Source organism: Pinus tabuliformis, chromosome 3_2, assembly GCF_031772625.1.
Source record: "Pinus tabuliformis cultivar Carrire ecotype Pingquan chromosome 3_2, CPIR1, whole genome shotgun sequence".
NCBI classification, from domain to species: Eukaryota; Viridiplantae; Streptophyta; class Pinopsida; order Pinales; family Pinaceae; genus Pinus; species Pinus tabuliformis.
This window is the reverse complement of record NC_142302.1, coordinates 295704603-295725329: the sequence shown is the minus strand read 5'-3', so window position 1 is coordinate 295725329 and position 20727 is coordinate 295704603. Positions and strand designations below refer to the sequence as shown.

The window sequence follows — 20727 nt, the reverse complement described above, 5'->3', positions numbered from 1 at the left end:
ATTATTGAATCCAAGAAACTATGGATTCTCTCTGCCCCTTCTATAATAGTTAGTGTTTTTAATTTTATGCCCTCTGCCATATCTCAAATGTTTGTTGATCATCTTGGAGAGTTGCAACTTGCAGGAGCATCCATAGCTAGTATGGCCATTCAAGGATTGGCCTATGGAATTATGCCTGGAATGGCAACAGCAGTCCAGACTGTGTGTGGGAAAGCTTACGGTGCTAAACAGTACAACATGCTTGGAGTCATCTGCCAGAGGTCCATGATAATAATTACTGGAACCGCAATACTCCTGGGCATCCCCTACTATTTTGCAGATCCAGTATTGATAGCTATAGGGCGGTTCCATAAGTTGGATTATTGAAATTAAGAGTGAATCGCATTGTAAAGAAAAGGCATGCCCAATTTGATGGCAAATCATTTTGTAGGATGCGAGGTACATCGAATGGGACAACGGAAATTGAAGAAGTTACTCAATTCAATTCTTCTATCATAGGCTTCTTCTTTTCTTCTTTACAGCGTAATCAAACGAAAGTAGTTCAGGCCACGCGTGCTCGGCTTTTGATTATTGTGGAGAAATGGCCGGTTCTTGTATTGCTTTTAAAACAAAAATGTATTACCTAGTCAGCATGTTCCTTACATGTTCATTAGAGCTATAATTGCAACAGTTCTTTGGACATAACAGGCCTCCCAATTACTGGTGGTTTGTCAAAGAAGTTGAGGGCGTTATAGGTGTTATGATGGTGATCTTCATGGCGATCTGCATTCGTTCTGGCCACTCCGTGGTTCAGAAGGAATAAACTTAATCCTCCAAAACCATTGAAAAGGCTCACAGGATTCAATGCTTTCTGGTATTCACACCACTCATTCGTAATCGTCTATGTGTTGTTGATAGTCCATGGTATATATCTGTACCTCAGTCACAGTTGGTACAAGAAAACGACATGAATGCACCTTGCAGTTCCGATGTTGTTATATGGTGGAGAAAGAACTCTGAGAGCTTTCAGATCAGGTTACAAATCCGTTAAAATCCTCAAGGTAGCCATCTATCCAGGCAATGTTTTGTCTCTTCACGTGTCAAAACCACAAGGTTTCAAGTATGAGAGTGGACAGTACATGTTTGTCGATTGCCCGGCGGTATCCTCTTTTGAATGGCATCCTTTTTCTATTACCTCAGCTCCAGGAAACGATTACTTGAGTGTCCACATCCGAACCCTAGGTGATTGGACAACCAAACTTAGGAGGATATTCCTTTTGAAATAACGGCAAATTTAAATGAAAAAAACAAGAGAATCAAGCATGAAATTGGCCAGTGCGATGCATAGGATGACTGGCGCGACGCACATGGGCCGCGCGGTGCATTGAGCGCTCCTCCACAGTGCATTTTTTGCACTGGCGTGACACACTCACCAAGCGCAGCGCACAGAGCCCCAAGGCCGAAATTTATCATCAATACATAAAAAATTCAATTTGCTGCGGCTCAATTCTTCTCCAAGAGCCAGAGAAAATCATTCACCAGGATTCTAAAGCAGTTGTGTATTTTCTGAAAGGATTTGCATAAAAATGGATTTAGGGTCATTGATACAATAGAACCAGCACAAACATGTTAGTTAGTATAGCAGGAGCCAGTTCACGAAGGATACTTGATTATTGGGCGTATGATTCATAAAGGAAGGCGGGATTTGTTGTGCTGAAGAAACAAGGGGCGACACCCTACATGAATTCTTTGTTTCAGATATCGTTTCATATTCCTTACTTCAGAAATGTTGACTATCACATGCCCACAACTAAGAATGATATGCCCTCAAACAGTATTTCGTTGGCTCCACAGAACTTGTTTTATAAATCCAGTGCAGTGACGCCAGCGTTTCAACAAAGGACTTAACCAAATCATTCAGATTGGGCACATATGATTGTTTTTATGCAACAGGATGGGCAGGCGCTGAACCGAGTACTCTGCAAAAAAGTTAGAAGGGGACAGCTGTTGAGGATACGATAAAGCCATCTATTTGAAAGACATCATATGAAACTACATCGAGTGTATAAATGAGGATTATAAATCTACAAGGAAGGAATCATTCTATGATCTACAGTTTGATATTAGAGGCCGCCGAGATGTTTATGCTTCATTTAATAAGTATGTTGAGGTTGAAACAACTTAATGGTGATAAAAAATATCATGCAGAGCAGTATGGACTTCAGAAGGCAATAAAAGGTGTTCTTTTCCTTGGTTTTCCTCCCGTACTACAACTTCAGTTGAGACGTTGGATATGATTTCATGCTAGACACAATTGAAACGCAGCTGCAATTGGAATGCAGTCACGATAACAATAATGGTCCCAAAAATAAACAGCCACAATGTCATTACAAAGGTCATGATCTCAGCGCCAACATACCTTCTCTCAACATAGGAAATGAAGTCATAATCGAGGTGAAAGTATTGATCATGAAAGGATCTCCATGAAATAGCCATAGATATATTCCGTGACTAGTTTAAGACAGCCCAGACCAATGTATGGTTGGAAAACATCTATATCTTTTGGCTGGAGCTGGATTTAAACGTATGTACACATGTTCCTCAGAAACTACGTGGATATCTTCATACTGGGCACACAAAGACTGCCCTTTTAAACCAATGCATTGTTCAGAGGGATGAAGGACGCTTAATCATACGTGTTGAGCCTGCTAAACAGAGTAATGAATTTGTTGTGATTGAGTTACACGTGGTATTAAAGGAGAATTGTAGCTGGGTGTGTTCATTATAGGCAAAATTTTAATGGAAAATCAATTTTTATTGAAAAATTAGTTTCAGATGACAAATGTAAAGGAAAACTAAACAATTCGCAGAACGACCTCCTAATAGATAATCCATCATACAAACAACTGAGATATCTTTAAAGACAACGGGTCAAACTAAATATCGTTTTCCAGATGAGACTCTGAGATGGTAATCAATTCAAAACGGACAATCATGGTAAGGAAGGCTTTTATGCTAATATTGTTCCAGATACAGTTGAACGCAAAACTGTGGCTATTGAGGGGTACAAGGCACAAAGTAAGATGGTGATTGAACTGTTGGACAAAATTTTGTCCAGTGGTGGGAGGTTCTCAGAGGAAGATGCCAAGAGTATTGTTGTGCGGATTTTGAGCGTAATTGCCTTTTGTCACCTTCAGGTTCACCAATCATATAGTAGGGAAGCATATGTATGTAGTATTGGTGTGATAACGTACATCTTACTATGTGGTAGTCGACCTTTCTGGGCACACTCTGAATCAGGAATTTTTCATGAAGTTTTGAGCACTGAACCTAATTTTGATGATGCACCATGGCCTTCTATCTCTCCTGAGGCTAAGGATTTTGTGAAAAGGTTTCTTAACAAAGATATATGCAAAAGAATGAGTGCAGCTCAGGCCCTTTCTCATCCATGGCTTTGTGGGAAACATGTAATTCCATTAGATATTTCGGTGTACAAATATGTTAAAGCTTATCTCCGCTGATTACCATTCAAACATGTAGCTCTCAAGAATAAGGAGTTGATGTGACCAAATGGTTCCAGGCACTGGTGAAATCATTAAGTGAGGATGAATTGGTGTACCTCAGAGCTCAGTTTAAGCTCCTGCAACCTGATAACGATGCCAGGATTTCTCTAGAAAATTTTAAATCAGCTCTAATGAGAAATTCGACAGAGGCCATGAAGGAATCCAAGGTTCCAGATATACTAAATTTGATGGATCTGTCGCTAATTACAAAAATTGGTTTTAAACGGCAAAAGAGAAGGTGAAAGGTCCAACGCCTAATTAAATGAAGAATACCTACCACAGCCGAAAAATAGGAAACGATGGTCTATTTCTGAGTTCAGTTAGAATTTCAAGGGATTCACACCTACAGATGTCACTCTTTCAGATCCGAGCAAAATGTAACGCTGCTCCTTTAGCGATGGATGGCTTTTCATCTTCAGTTAGTAATGATTAAATCATCCCATATTCTGAATCGATTCATTTTTTGATAGAGTGAGTCTATTTATTGTATGAAAATTATGTGAAAAGGGTTCCAAGTTTCTGAGGAAAGTGTTGGAGGAAAAAACCCATCGCTTCATTGTACAGATTTGACAGAGAAATAATTGAATGGTACAGCTCTATTTTGTGAGATCCTTGTGGTATGAATTTAGCATGTGTTTCTTCTCCTGTTTCATATGTCTCTTGTTTCCGTTTCATAGTTCATTCATAATCGTTTTCAGTTGAATGCTTTTAAAGTGAGAAAGGCAGAATCCAATTTATTGCTCTGCCTTGGGAAAGTGTTCATATTTAATGTTTTCTTCTGTTTGACAAGGATTCATCTTCTATGCCCTTGTCAACCTCTCAACAGTTCACCCACTCCACAGTATTTCAAATTTGATGTTAAATCTCTTGCCTATCTTGCCTCAGGAGATAATTTGTGTCTTTGATTTAACTTCTCTGTTCATGTTGTTCCTTGATCCCACGCTGCCCAGAAAACCCAGTCATTTATCAAAATACCCTTTCTTATCTATTTACTAGCCTAAAATCAGTTCCCATTTTAAGTCATCTCACACCCTATTGGTCATTTTATCGAGATAGACCCGGAGAGATCCCTCTCCTGTCCTCGTAGGGCTAGCTATGAGGCTGAGCTTGGTTTGATGTTGCCTCGAACCTTGCCTTCCTTCAGCCTGAGATAGATTCGAGCACTAACAGAATGAACTACTTTATTGTCTTTAATACATATCTTAATCAAAATTGTATGTCCTATTTATTTTCATGATCATGTATGTTTGAAAACTATTTTTCAAATCAATTCACAAGTCTTTCTCTTTATGTGCGTCTTTATCAGAGTAGTGTTATCAATGTTCTTCTAGAGGATCGCATTATTTACTTTGTTCATGAAAGTATTTTGTGCACAATATAATTTTGATATTTGACAAGGATAAAATTACATGCATGTCTCAAAAGTTATATGGGTTCCCTCTTATGTTGTCAATCTTCGCCAAGGCATATCATAAACTTAAAAAAATGGTAGCCAGTCCATCATTCTAGATGGGAATCACACTCCAAATGGTCTGGAGTCTAATCGAGACTTTATACTTCAAAGATCCCATAGTGTTGGTAGAATTTCTAGATCATCAATAGTAATCCAAGTATTTATTATAACACCCCCTCCCACATTTACCCACTTTTATGAGCCCTATGGGTAAATGTGAAATAGACTACCACTATGACATGAAATAACCTCCTAGATATATTTAAGAAAGTGGGGCCTACAATTGAGACATACTAACCACAAATTGACATCCTATAGGGACTGCAAATCACCCATGAGTTAAAAAAACACCCTAGCTCATCAATCCCTCAGCGGGAACTTTGTTTCAAAGACCTAAACTCCCAACCACACCCTTGACACTACCTACATTCGGTTGAAGGCCTCCAACTATAGTCACAAGCCTTGCTCCATGTGGTTGTGACCTAAATTTTCCAGTTCAATGATTGTAGTCTTGAGATCTAAGAAACATTTCCAGGCCATCCTCTAAACCACTACTTAGAAATTCTTTTAAGTTTTTAGAGTGATAAATGACATAATGACAATTTAATTCATACAAAAATTGAATAATAACTTGACCTAACTAGGCCTAACCAAGAAATTCATTTTGTCAAACACGTGGTAAACATGTAAACTACAAGTAATGAATGCATATATGATGACAGGGGTTTGAAATGTATATGAGAATCACCAAGAAGGTGTAATTCCCTCTCATAATAGCTGCAATAACACTTGGTAGCCCATGCATTCATTTACCGTTAAATACTTATAAAATCCTCAATAGGTCATAGCAAGTGAATAATACAAATCCGTGCTTATAACCAACATATAAACATATTATTAACCATGAAATAGAAACCCTTAAATCACCATAATAACAAGTACAAGTGCTCATAAATATCAATAAGAAAAATAGCTCTTATTAACTTATGCAAAAGGAAACAAAGTCAAGGACTTCCACAAACCACCTGACCATAGATTGGGTTGAACCAAATATTTCTTTTTGACAGTCATCCCTGTGCCATATTCAAAGTTTGAATGTGGGATCTCAACACATAAATAACCGGGGTTTCCTGGAGATTAAACCACCTACACCCTCGAGCTATTGATATCTTTCCAAAATCAATCAAGAGATCACAAAGCCAAAATAATATTAGATTCTTCAGAGTTTCTTCACCATTACCTTGCAGAATTTTCCTATCTCCACCCACTTGTCAAGGGATTCCTGAAGATTAAACCACCTCCACCCCCAAACCTTGGGAATTTTCGTGAGACCACATCACCCGGTTCCAAAACCTTCCAAAAATCCAAAGCTCAACCATGAAAAGAATCCCATGACACAATGGCTATCCAGGAAATGGAACGGCAAGGTTGAAACCACTGCCAAACTTGGAAAAACCCATGCCAATGATAACAAATGGACCAAATGAACAAATTCATGTACCATGCATTCACACCTTAGCTATGAAATCACACATGCATCCTGTTACCTACAAAATCCTCCTGCTGAAGATTATTTATACAACCTTCCTTTCTCTTCCTTTTCTTATCTTGTCCTTCCTTTGATTTCCTTTCTCTAATGCTAGAGCACTCCAAGATTGATCTATGTGTGCAAGAGTATGAGAGAATAGAGAGAGAGCTCCAAAACTAAACTGGAGAAATCTAAAACCAACAAAAGTTGTGAAATGATCCTCATAAGCCTTTTTATTATTGAGGCCTTTATTCATTTTCCTTCAGTTTTTCTCTCATGCAAATTTGTGACCTTTCATCTCCCTTTTCTCCTATTTTCCTTTATTTTTCATAAATTAAGGCCAATTCATGCCTCTTTTCCTTTTACAAAACCTTTGCTAATTTCATTAACCAAAAATAAACTGAAAGTGAAACCCACTAGGATGTTTTTCCCAACATTCAACTTGGAATATGTGTTCCATGACCTTGGTTGTATTTTTCTGCTTTTAACCTTTATTACATTAACTTTTAACCTGGGGCTATTACATCTATGATGTAAAAAATTATTTCTAGACCTATGGTATATATACGATGGTTACGATGGTGTTAACTTGTATAGGTTATTCTTATGTTTTTTTGTTTGATACTTTTAATGATTTTATGATGTACATTATTTACTAAGTTAATGAGACATATGTTAATCCTTGAGATAATTATCCATTGAATCAACCAATATGTTAGAGTCTCTAGGAGTATGAATGTAGGAATTGATATAAAAATGTTGTTCAAAGAGACGTACCCTCAAATATTAATGAAACAATGCATGATTCCTAGCATAATATCCATGGTTCAAATAAGAAACTATGAGTTACAAGATAAGCTCAATGACCAAGTGAAAGATCCCAAAGGAAACGACCTTAGAAAATATTTCAATGATGGCACTATATTTACCCATATTATTGGTCAGAGGGCTAAGATAATTGACCCCTAAACTCACAAGCTCATTGGAGGATGAAAAGAGAACCTAAGTATTGGAAGCTAGGTTTTGAGCAATACAATTAGCAGCATACACATAGCCTACATAGATCATGGAGGGATTTAACATATGATAATAAAGAACCTCACATAACTCAACACTCAAGTATTGTAGACACAGAAAATAAAAAAGGAAAGATACACCACACCCAAAACCTATAAAAAATATGTACAAGCACCATTAAAATAGAAGAATTATGCACACTATTTCTTTTGAAAGAGACCATTATGTGGCTCTGATAAGGATTTCCATCATGGTCCACTACATGGTAGGCATTTTTTTTTCAAACCCATTTATTACATAGGGTGAATTCAAGAGGGGTGTGATCTTTCATGCACTCAACTTTTCATGATCCTCAGCATAGAACATAACCATATCTCCTTCCACAAAAATGTGAGGTCACAAACTTATCATATTGGGCTTTCATAAAATATTTATGAGTCTCATTGGAAATTGAAATATAACCATGATTTTCATCAAGAAGAGCCAAATGTACAAGATTTTCTTCCTCAATGGAAGTGCTAGGTATCAATTCAATAGCAAGTTTTAAAGATGGAATCTCTCATTCAATAGGAAAATCCACCTTCACCTTGTGCACCAGGTAGAAAATAGTGAAGTATGTGGTAGTTTTAACTAATATTTTGTTGATGGTGTTGAGTACCACCAACATATAGGGTATCTCACACAATTTCATGTAGGAATATCATCAATAATACAACCTCACTGTCATTTACTTAAATATTTTCCTTAGCTTAAGTAGTTAGCATGAGAGATAATCACACATGTGCTTTTGAATGAGCAATAAAGTGCACCTTGTGAATGTTTGATTTGAGATTTATCAAGGTTTTTTTTACTGTAGATGCGAATTAAAGTGAAGCTCTAAAAGAGAAGTAATAGTACTACCCTAATGGAGACACACGTAGATGATAAAGGATTGTCTACCATCATGAAAAATAGTTCACATAGATGTGATGATCATTACAATAATTACAACACATTCCCAATAAGTTAATGACCAAATTAATCGAACGAGGTCAATTACTTAGGTACATGTGAAAGTTAACATGAACCATAAACATTCAAAGACTAGTCATGAAACAGCTATAATCCATGCATGAAAATGTGGTGTCTAGAAGGCTTCAAGTATTAAGAAAAACTTCCAAGATACATAAGGACAATGAGGATCACTAGTACAATAGTGGAGCATTAAAGCCACTACTTACTCCCCAAAAGTACTAACTCTATCTCCCTAATTCCTTGTGGGAGAAGCCAAGGTTAAAAGTCCTTTGTATGAGTAGTGATGATCCTTTTATAACTTGAGGCATAACCTTTCACATCCTCATGTCTCTTGAATTTCCAAATCCCAATGACCTTTGGACTTCTATGACATTGGGACTTCCAAATGACATTTGAAATTACAAATGACTCTTGGTATTACATGTCATTTAGATTTCCATGGTGCTTTTTCCCATACATGACTCTTGGAATTCAACTTATTTTTCATTACAGTGATTATGTCATTACATCATAAATTCCACATCATCATGTGATGAGACATGATGAGTTAATATTAGTGAGGACTAGGAATTATAGTGACTGATGAAATGGACTTTCCTTAATGGGTAAAATGGCTGCCACTCATGTCTTTATTTTGAATGCAACTTATGATCGTTTATGTCTTCACCCTCCAAAGGGACTTTGGTTTGATGGAGATTTCAAGATGCTTTGATCATCAAGAATACAATGTGTTATGTTTTTTGCATGCTTCCTATGGCTGCCTTCTTTTCCCTATATTCTTCATGCACGCTTTCCATGTTGTTCCTAGAATACCTATAACTACAATCACTCATGGCAAGAAACCATTAGCCTAAAATTCCCCTAGTCCAACATATTTCATGTACATTTTCTATTCACACCCTAACAGTGCACTTGGGAGAGGTAAGGAGAGATTTTAGGTGTAGGGAACACTTCAAATAACTAAAGGAATGAAGAAAAGAATCTTTAAGGCTTTGGGATGTGCTCATGTGCTCAAGCAAGAGAGGCACTCAAGGGAGGGTGCAGGGTGGATGCCTGAAGGATGAAGGAGAAGGATTTTGGGTTCCCAGGTGCATTGTGCACCCAAAGGAGACATGGAGGGTGCATGGTGTAGATATCGAGACTAAAGGGAGAGGATTCAAGGCTTTGGGGTATGTTCATGCACTCAAGAAGGCAAAGGAGGATGTAGGACATAGTGTTGATGGAAAAAGGATGAGGCTTCAAGGCTTCGAAGTGCACTCATGTAATAAACCGGACAAGGTGGGTATAGGGAACATCGGTTATGGATGAAATCATTGAGCTTTAGGTGTTTTGGGTGCACTCATGTGCTCAAGGGGGAGCACTTACTCAAGTCAAAGCAACGCACTCAAAGGAAGACTTGGTTTTTCAAAGGGTGCAATTTGGAACAAGGAAAGGGAAAGAAGCTTAGGAGTGAAACATGAACTCTTGGAGGGAACAAGGAACACTTATCAACAATTAAGGATCCACAATAAAAGATTCATAGAGTTCTCATGTGCTTTCTTTCTTTAACGGATTTATTTTGCAACCAATTTTTTCCTAAGTCTGGAAGATAGAAAAAGGGTTGAAAAAAATGAGTTTAAACAAAAAATAATGTGTGACATGTACCAAATCATCAAGAAAATTTAGGAAAGTTTTTAAAATGACAAATAGACATCGAAATTCCACATTACATACATTCCCCAAGTACAATAAATGTTATGTTTATGGCTGCAAACCAAACATGTTGTTTTACAACAATAAAGGCGTGAGGACCATGAAATGCGCTGGATATGTTGTAATGAATATGAAAATTCATAAGGATGATCAAGAACACTTGAAACACATAGAATAAAATTAAGCGACAGTCGATGACCAAGGAAACACTAGATAAGATAGTGAAATAGGATCCAAAATTTAAATCTACTAAAATTTTTGGAGGGTTTTACAGCGAGGGAAACACTTAGTGACACACTGGGTGAGCTTCAACTTCTCTATCTGGGAATGGCTTTTTAGTTAAATGATTAATCCTTCAAGAAGTATTGATTCACCAATTATATTTCCTTGACTTCCCCTTTCGACCCGGTTATAAACATAACACCTTACTTTCTCTTACTTGGTTCAACGCACAAAAGATATGCCATATCACAATTGTTTCAATCCAGGAAAGGGTAATATGCATGAGGGGTTTATGATATTTAGAGTATGATATTTCATCTCTGGCATTGATCCATTTCTAGTAGGCCTAGAATATACCCCAAAAATTTCTCTTTCTCCACCTCCCTGCGTAGGAAGTCTTTCTCTTCTTTCACTTTTTATTTATTTATTTAATATGAATATGATTCAACACTTATTATTTTCAATAAGTGGAAGAGGGATCCCAAATTATTGAGAGAAGAGGAGGTTACCCTTTAAAGAATTATTTTAGAACCCATGATATTATTTTTCTCTCTTTATATTTTCCCCTTATCCTTTCTCTACTATATTGGACAAGCGTTAATACATAAGTAGATTCATACCATGTTGAGTAGTTTAGATACTAGCACATTGTTAATGGTCTTGGACCTGCCAAAATGTCAAGGGATCTCCCCAGTAAGAATTCCCAACTAGTACTTAGATCATTTGGAATAGGAGTCCCAACAGTGGGTAGTAAAATAGTGCCTTGATTGTTGTAGCATGCAGAGGTAAGTATGATAGATTTGGTCAGAAGCAAGTGTGTGGCCTTGCAACAAGTCAAGTGAGATGCATGGGGGTTCTAAAACATATAGGGGAAAAGGAATTATGTCCCTTAGAAGCCTGTAATGGTATGCAACCGAAAAGGAACACATAATTGGAATGACATCACAAGATAGAAGGTAGAGTACTCCACAATCCAAAGTGATGGTTTAATCCAAGAACACATCTCCAACAAGGTTCATACATTTGCATACAAAATATTTAATACACAAATGTGTAATTTAAATAACATACATCACTAAAGCAACCAGAATAATCCAACTACAATAAAAACATATGCATGAAAATGTGCTAGCCCAATTATATTATTAAGTGAAATTCCATCCATACATACACCATTGATAGCCACGAGCCCTAGTAGTGGAACCTTACAGTCAACACCACTTGCTCCTCCAAAGAAGTGTACTCGTTTTACGTTATGGAGAAGCCAATGCTCATCACAATTCTCTCCAAGCCTTCTCTAAGAAATGCCTAGCCAAAACTTGGCTCCACAAAAGCCTCTAATATTTGTTATGAGATTCTATATATAACAAAGGGTGGGGTGACCCTTGACATAACACTTTTATTCTTTGACCAGCCCGATGAATCTTCAACTCGTTTATAAATAACTCTTTACATTACATAGTGATTGTTCACATTCCACTGATGACACTTGGAATTTCACTTACAATAAATTTACAAGTAATAATAAAATTTCCACATATACCCATGTGGGACAAAATTGGTTCAGTAAACCTAACAAGACAAACATGATCACTTAGAATCTTGAGGAAAGACCAACTCGGCAAAATCCTCTTAATGTTCTTCAATGATGAACTGTGTTATGAAACTAGCTCACGAAAAGATAGAAAAGATAGATCAATGCCTTAGAAATAAGCCTCTTCGAGGGGGCATCCTCATTTACATTACACAAATGAACAATTCTTGGATGATACAAATGACAATACCTCCTTTCTATATATAGGAGTCTAAGGGGTTATAATATAATCAGAGCTGACATAATAGTAATAATGTAAGGGCACAACAATAACAATAGTGGGCTTCTATGGGGCAAAATAATAACAATATGGGGACCACATGGGTGGAACGATATAATAAAAGTGTTGCACTAATAACAATAAGGGGTTACACTAGTAGTATAAGGACCTAACAAATGGATACTAAGCTTGGTACTACACTATTGTGTCCCCGTACTATTTGGTGATGTATTTTTTGAAATGAACTCTTGCCTCCATGGCTTCTAGGAATATGGTTCTAGAAACTTTTTCCAACTCATCTTGAAGCATGCACAACATTGTCCTGTGTGTGGGTGGACCATTGATGTACTTTTGCATGTTTTCAGCACTCAACTACAAGTCATCGTTGGTGGCCTCTTGCATCAACTTCTCCATGTACTTGTCGATCTCCAACAAGACTTCGTTCTTCTTTAGGGCTTGAGTGATGGATCTGATTGAAGGGATCCAATGTGTCCTCACTATGACATCCAAGCTCTTAAACAACCATGCATAGGAAGCATCAATGGTAGTGATGAGAAGAGGGAGTTTCTCCTAGTTTCATAACAACGTCTGAAGTCATGCTTTGTCTAGCTCTGTGTGGGGATTCATTATCTTATGAAAGTACATCAAGGCTCTCGTGTACCTCATTTTCCATTCCTATACATGCATAATAGCATCGTGGATATCTTTGAGATTTTGGGAAATCTTCATGCACTACTATTGAAAACCATATAGATGAATAACCACCTTGTGCATGGTACCAAATATTTCATACAGTTTCTTCATGGTGCTCTCAAGAGTCGATACTTCAACAAGTATCATTTTTCTCATCTCTTCCATAGAAAATATTACGGATTTTTTTTTCATCTTATTGGCCTCTTACAAGTCCTTTGCCATCTGAGCATTGTCTTCTAACAATAACTTGACAATTGAGCTTATGTCTTCTGCATAAGCCTTAGAGCCATCATACATGGAAGCTGGATGTATTCTAACATATGACACAATCACCCTTTTCTCGATGTGTGTAGGTGACATGTGATCATCCAGGATTTGTTTTCATTGTGCTTATACAATCCTTTCTTGTGACTCATCAAATGACAGATTGTACACATCCATCACTAAATCATCATCAAGGAGAACAACCTATCCTTGCTCGCTAAGGATTGGTTCTGAATTTAGAGGTGGAGGAGACTGAGGTGTGACCTCAAATGTTCTTGGTATGAGGTCGGTATCTTGGTCCTGTGGCTCCTATTCCAACTCCATGTCTATTTCTTCAACCATTTTCTTAATATGGTGAGCAAGTTACCAAGCCTTCACCTTCTCACTCTCTTCTTCACCTGCTAGTTTCTCTAACTCCTCCACCTGTATAGCCATAGTTTTCTATATCATTGCACTTTGAATTTTTCCTATTCATGTTTCTTCTTTTCCATTTCTCTCCTCCTTAGCTCCTTCTCTTCTTTCATGTTCTTCTATGTTTCCTATAACTTCCTTTCTGCATCCTCCAACCTTTGATTCTCTCTCTTATTCCATTCTACTCTCTTTACGCGGTGTTGCCTCTTTGTCTCTATTTCTAAAGCTACTCTCTCAATGACAAGATATTCTATGAACTTGTAGCTTTGCTAAGCCTCTGGGTTCTCAGAAATCTTGCTCTTTCCTGTTTCCTGCGCCGATTTGTTTGTCATTGTTGTTGTTGTTGTTGCTTCCTATGGAACTACTACCTACAGAGCTACTTTCCATTCTATATCCATGTTGACTGGTTCATTGATCTTATAGGAGTTGTAACAATACCTCCAAGGGTTTGCTTATACCCAATGACATGCCCATGGATCCATGGATAATACAACTTTGCACAATGGTTATTGCATATGCGGTGGGGATCATATGGATTTAAATCCTTGGTGTTGAACTCAAACTTATCAAATGCCTTTACCTTGGCATCCGCATCCTTCAAGCTCCAAATCTCATACAATCAAATCCACAAAGGAAGATTAGGCCTATTGATAACCCTATGGAGATTTGATATGCAACCTCTTGCATGAACAACTTATCCGTGGAAAACCTTAGTAGCATATGTGGAGGCTTCTCCCCACCAAGCACGATGATGAAAGTCCCACCAAGAGATGCATACCAATATTTAATGTTAAGCAATTACTGCATCGCTTCTTGGGACATGCAAGGTGGATCCTGCTCAAAGATCATCTTGTAAACCAGGATAATGAAATGGTCAAATAGATTTTCCATGACTCCTCAGTAACTGCACTCAGAAATAAACTTACAATAAATGTTCACAACATTCTTTGATGGTATCTATGTCCAAACCATAACAAGAAAATGATGTTAGGCCCATATAGCATCAAGTAGGTACACAAACATATAAAATCTTTTTTCCTCATCCTTAGGTGGATTCTGGGCATTAGTCACGTTCATCTTCAACTAAAGATCCAATATATCTAACGTATTGAATGGCATTCCTTCATTTTCCAATTGATCCAACAAATTTACCTAATTCTACAAAAAGGTATTTGTGCTCTCTTGACCATACAAGTAGCATGCAAAGATGATCAAGATTTGGTAGGCTTTCCTGAGTGACTTAGTGTTGTAGACCTGATTGGGTGTCGACCTAAACTTTGATGGCTATTTTACCTAATGCTTCATGATGTCTCTAATGTTCACATTGTTGTTGGGGGTATAGAAGAGTGCATCCATGTGGTTCACTAGCTATGGTAAGTGATACGTCTGATGATAGTTTTTCATCCTGAAGATAGCAGGCTATGTTCCACTGGCATTGCTCAATGTCATCATCTCGAGATCGGTATGTGAGACAATCTAGTGAATGATATCTGAACATGGGAAGGCGGGGTACCTGCATGCAATATTGTACAAGCCTAACTTGTGGATGTTGACATAGACCTGTCGATCTTCCAAATCTTCCTTAAAACTTCCTACAAATATATCCTTGATTTCCTATTCTCTTTGAACAAATGTGTGTTTGCATAAACTAGAAAGTTCATTGGCACCTATTCAACTAGATCTCTAGTACTGCACTCTACAATATCCTTTGATCTAACTCTCTTGGAAGCCTTATTACCTGTATTACTCAGAAGCTACTCAAAAACTATTGTACCTAGAGATAAAGAGGACACTCATGGCATGCAAATGTTAGCTTGATATCGAAAGCGCATCAAGACAGGTCATGCAACAAACTGGGTAAATGTTAGGCAAGATTTCCCAATTCTGGCTCTGAGAGGTGAGGGATGTCAGCTGGATCGGCACATTTCATAGTACCAACTACCAGTGAGAGGTGATCATGACTGGAACTACACAATTCTAGTCCATTATGGCTTACTGATGACAGGAATTGTGCAATGCGCGGTTTCGTCTAGCTTTGATGTTGGTTGGGACTATGCATTGTGCAATCCTAGTGTGCAAGACTCTGAGACTCACTCCTAGAAATGCACAGTATGTAGTTGGATCTAGTAACTGGCATCCTGTACACAATTCCAGGAGCCAAGGTAGAGCCTTGAGATCCAAAATGTGCAGTGCATGTCGAGAAGAGCTAGATCCAGACCAAGGAAGCCTAGATCTACCTAAGGGCAACATTACAATGAGTAGATCTAAATCTGTGAGTGAAGGTTGGTGTAGATATGAGTGAATGGTGATGCATGAAATTTAAAAAAATGCAAGAATCAGTCAAACAAAATAACAATGAAGCTCATGGAGAGAGTCGCCACAATGGCATCAGTTAGTGCAAAAATTGGGTTATGCATGCGACAGTTAGGAAAGGCAATGAAAAACTTAAAAAAACACTTCTACAAGATAAAAAAAATCAAAACACCAGATTTCACTCAATAAAACGAGTAAAACACCACTCTCACAAGCCAAGGAAACAAAAGTGACAGAAAAAGAAATAAAATACTAGAAAAGAAAGACTTACCCAGAAAAGTTGCGTCGACTATGCTGAAATATCCCAAATGTCCTCGGGAATTCTAGAGCTCCAAGATCGAATGTGAAAATGAGCTTTGGTGGAATCCATTAAACATATTTGATATATTTAGGGTTTATGATGTCAAGACCAAAAATCTACAAAAAATCAACACATGGCGGTAGTTTCCAAAAATAACTCAAAAGTAACTTCTACTGCTAAAAATAGGTCTCTATTTTTTAGGGATGATTTTTTCATTTTTTTCCTTTTTTATTTTTCAGAAAATGTTGCAGTGCAGGCATGGAGAAATTGCATAGTGATGGGGAGAACTAGGAAACTAACTAGCACATGCCTCGGGTAGCTACTGGGGGAATGCTTCTGTGTGATTCTTGGGTTGAGTGGTTATGGTTGCCTCTCATGCTTTGTGCAATTTCCCAGCTGAAGACAAGCTTCTAGCTAGGACTGCGTAATTCTAGAGCCAAAGCTCATTGCTAGGTTGAACTACACAGCTCCTAAGAGCAAGGTTGGTTGCCCTCTTGGATTGCATAGATCATCAAGGCAGTGATAAAATCAAATTGCAACCAAGTGAGGAGGTCATCTTGTGCTTGGAAAACAAAGCAAGTAAGAAAACACAAGTTGTAAAGAGAAAGATAAAAATCAAATGAAAGAAAAAGTACCTGTGTAGTGTAACATAAGCTGCTGATATTTGAGTAGGGAGGCTCCAAAAGAAAGCTAAGGAAAATTTTTGGTGGTTGGTTGTAGCCGCTACAACATTAACGACACACAGGTAAAACTCTAGCTCTCTATATGGACCTTGTCTCATGTAAAGCGATTCTAACTCTTTTGGAAGTATTGTTCAATTCTTTCGTCATCATGGCTTCTTTACTAGCTTGAGTCAAAGATATAATCCCTACCATTCTCTTGATCGGTCAGCACACATACCAAGCCAAGTTAGCTGAGTTATTTTGATTGGGGATGAGGGGTATATCGATGCACAAGTAATATAGACTGTTAGAGTTTTAGTTTCATATTTGGTGTTTCTCCACTACTAGCAGGCTTGGACAGTGCCCGACGAAGTCACTTCAGGAACACAAGCATTTATTCACTACCAGTGAGCCTCAAAAGTACCTAGATGGAGATACATTCTTCACATCCCTATGCAAAAATACTTTCTCTTCTTTCGCCTTCATTTTTTTTTCATTTTTCATTTTTGAAATAACTGTGCATAGGCACTTATTTATTTCATGAGGTAGAAGAGGGATCTTGACTTATTGAGAGCAGAAGAGGTTATCCCTTCATAGAAGGATGTTATATATACCTTTGAAATACTTGTAAAGGTTTTCTACTGCACCTTACTCTACTTGACTGAGTCGAAAAGGGTTAATCGAAAATAGAAAACCAATTAGACTAGGTGGTACTAGGTAAATGTGCAAGCATTGTGACTTCACCAAGATTCACTCTGAAAGGAACATATTTTCCATCAAGGTATCATCAACTAAAAGAAATGGAATATCTTCGTAAGGAGAGGGGATTGAAAGGTAACCAAATGTTGATATTTGTACAAGTCCTCTTGTATTTCACCCCGCTTGCCTCAGGAAGCCAAACATGGTTTCATGGGAGAGATAATCCTATGGGTCCATAAACAAATGAACAAGCAAAGGAAAGTAGTAACATGAAGAGAAACCAAGTAAGAAAAAGAAAAACAAGAAAGCAAATAGTAACCCTACCCCCAAGCTAAATAGTGCATGGGCCTTCTCACTTGAAGTGATATTTCTAATGAAGCCATCGGTGCATTAGTTGGCCCATGTAGGTGAAGGAATGGTTGAAAAGAAAGACATTTAGGAAAACTAGAAAGAAAAAATATGAAGTGATGAAAACCAACACGTTCAAAGTTTGAATGCATCCACAGAAAAGAAAAGAGTAAAAGCACATGATAGGCACTCTACATATGTATCATGGTGTTTCATCACATTGTGCATAGATAACAAACATTTACACTCTTTTGACCTTGAAAAATGAGAAAACATGCAAAAAGAAGAAAAATTTTGTTTCACAACATGACTTGCTACGTATGAATCCTCCAATGCATGAGCAATAGGATTGTGTGATTCTGGTTGAGGATGTGGAATTTGTAGATCAAGTTGATTCTCAATGTAAATAAGAGAGTGATGAGGATTCAGGGTGATTTAACATATTTCTTATCAGAAGTGGAACTGACCTCAGGGCAACGAGAACCTGACATAACCATCATCTCGAGCTGAATTGCCTCAACAGCTTGAGGGGTTTCCAAATCATCATCAAATAGATCATCAAAGACTGATGGCTTAGAAATATCAATAGTAATTGAATCAAAACTATGATCACACGAATGAGTAAAAGGATAACGATAGCCACAATCATAAAATTCAAGATGAGCATCGACATCCTCATGGTCTGATGAATCATTTAGAGGGGTTGATGAGACACAAAAATTTTCACTCCCTGAATTTCTAGAAAGAAAAGGTGACAGACAGGGTGGATTTAGGGAGAAAAAAAAATTCTCTCCACATTCAAATGATGGACTAACCTCCTATTTTTCTTGTGAATTATCAGAAGTGGAAACATTCGGGTATGAATTTTCACAAGAAAAATCAGAAATAGTAGAATCACAGAAGATGTTAGGATAAAGAAAACGAGTTACAGACATAAGGAGGTCATCCTTCACCATAGGTCTTCTTCATATTCCCACACATACTCATCAAAAATGATAGCACAGGTTGGCTGCTCAACACCAACTCCATCGACAACTTGATCCTTGTGAACAACATTTGTGGAGTTCGGAATGGGTGAACACAGCACAATAAAATCTTGAGGATCATAGGAACTAGAGGATGGAGGTTGACACAACAAGGTCACATGAAAATCATTAGGGTTGCAATCCAAATCTGTGTAGATATCCAGGGCAAGTGCTGTGGGAGGAGGTGATAGTTTAATAGATGGGTTCACAACTTCTCCCACCTCGTCCTGTGAAGCTAGAGTTGTTTTATGAGAAAAGGATAGAGAGTCACTCGCAACAACGACCTTTTATGTCTTAAATTTGGAAGCTCTAACACCAAGGTATGCTGGGAGGGGTTCGAATGATTCTAAGTCATGTGGATTTCTAGATATGTGAAGAATACACTGAAATATTTCTTTCAGAAATTTTGAATCAGCTTTATCCTCAGGGATTTGAAAAGAAATATTACAAAAGCAATCCCAAAATTGAGAAACAGATTCATCTGGTGCTTTCCGTAATTCCAATTTTTTTCTATTAAGTTCTCTATAGTCACAACAAAAGAAATAATTTCCTAACTTTCTGATCATGTGATTAAAAGAGTGAATAGAGGTTGTAGGAAATATGATACACCATTGTTGAACACACCATCCAAACATGTGAGTGAATAACCCACAGCAAATTTCATCCAAAGGGACTTCATTCCTCTCGCAGAAGCCTAAGAAGGAAACTCTGTGTCTTAATAGGGCTATTCTTCCTTCACTGTTGTATGTGATTGGTGACAAGTCATCAATGACAACCTCTGACACTTTGAAATCATGTGCATGATAAAAACATGTCGGATTTGAGATTTTAATGTAAGCCATGAATGATGTGCAGATATTCAAAATAGACTTTGAGGACTCATCTTCTCATCTGCCCCTCCTTCTAGTGCCAGAAATGTTGACGACGCCTGACTTGCCAACATTTCAAGCAATCTCCCCAGTAAGAAGTCCCAACTACACCTCATACCATTTGGAGTAGGAGTCCCAACCATGGGTATTAAATTAGTGCCTTGGCCGTGGTAGCGCGTACAGGTAAGTATGATATTTTTGGTCGTAAGAAAGTGTGTGACCTTGTATTGGTTCAAGTGAGATGCATGGGGGTTCTAACAGACAGAGGGGAAAAGGAAGTGTGTCCCTTAGAATCATCTAATAGTGTGCATCCGAAAAGGAACACATGAGTGGAATGACATCACAAGGTGGAAAGAAGAGTAGTCCACAATCCAAAGTGATGGGTTATGTTGGCATTATGATACAAGTGTTGTCCTTGATGGCAACTCTCTCAGAGGTTGATACAGGTGATGGCAACTTAATCAGAGGACAGATCTTAGTACAGCAGGTCAAAGGTCAAGAAAGAGATATACGCAGGTTCATTGTGACAAATCAGCGTATACACGTGGGTTGGACGTGCCGCAGACGCGTATGCGTATACGCACACTTTCACGCAAGGAAAAGCGCGTACAGGTGGGAAAACTTATGTCTTGGTCCGTGGTAGTTAGTCCTCGATATTTGAACCTATGGTTTTGGACCATGGTATCTCGACAAGTGTGTTTAACCCAAGTATTGGGCTCTTGGTATTGATTTATTATGGTTTTGGACCGTGGTATTGAGCAAGGCCTAAGACTATAAAAGGAGGAGAAGATCATTAGGCAAAGAGGAGGAGAAAGGAATGGATGTCTGACGAAGTGGGAAGATCTAGTATTGCTGGTTAT

General features: G+C 37.9%; 1 pseudogene; it reads left to right on the top strand.

Annotated features, from left to right (window-relative positions):
* Window positions 1–968: 968 nt before the first annotated feature.
* The window catches only part of LOC149180753 (CDPK-related kinase 3-like), a 32413-nt pseudogene continuing 12654 nt past the window's right edge, over window positions 969–20727 (top strand).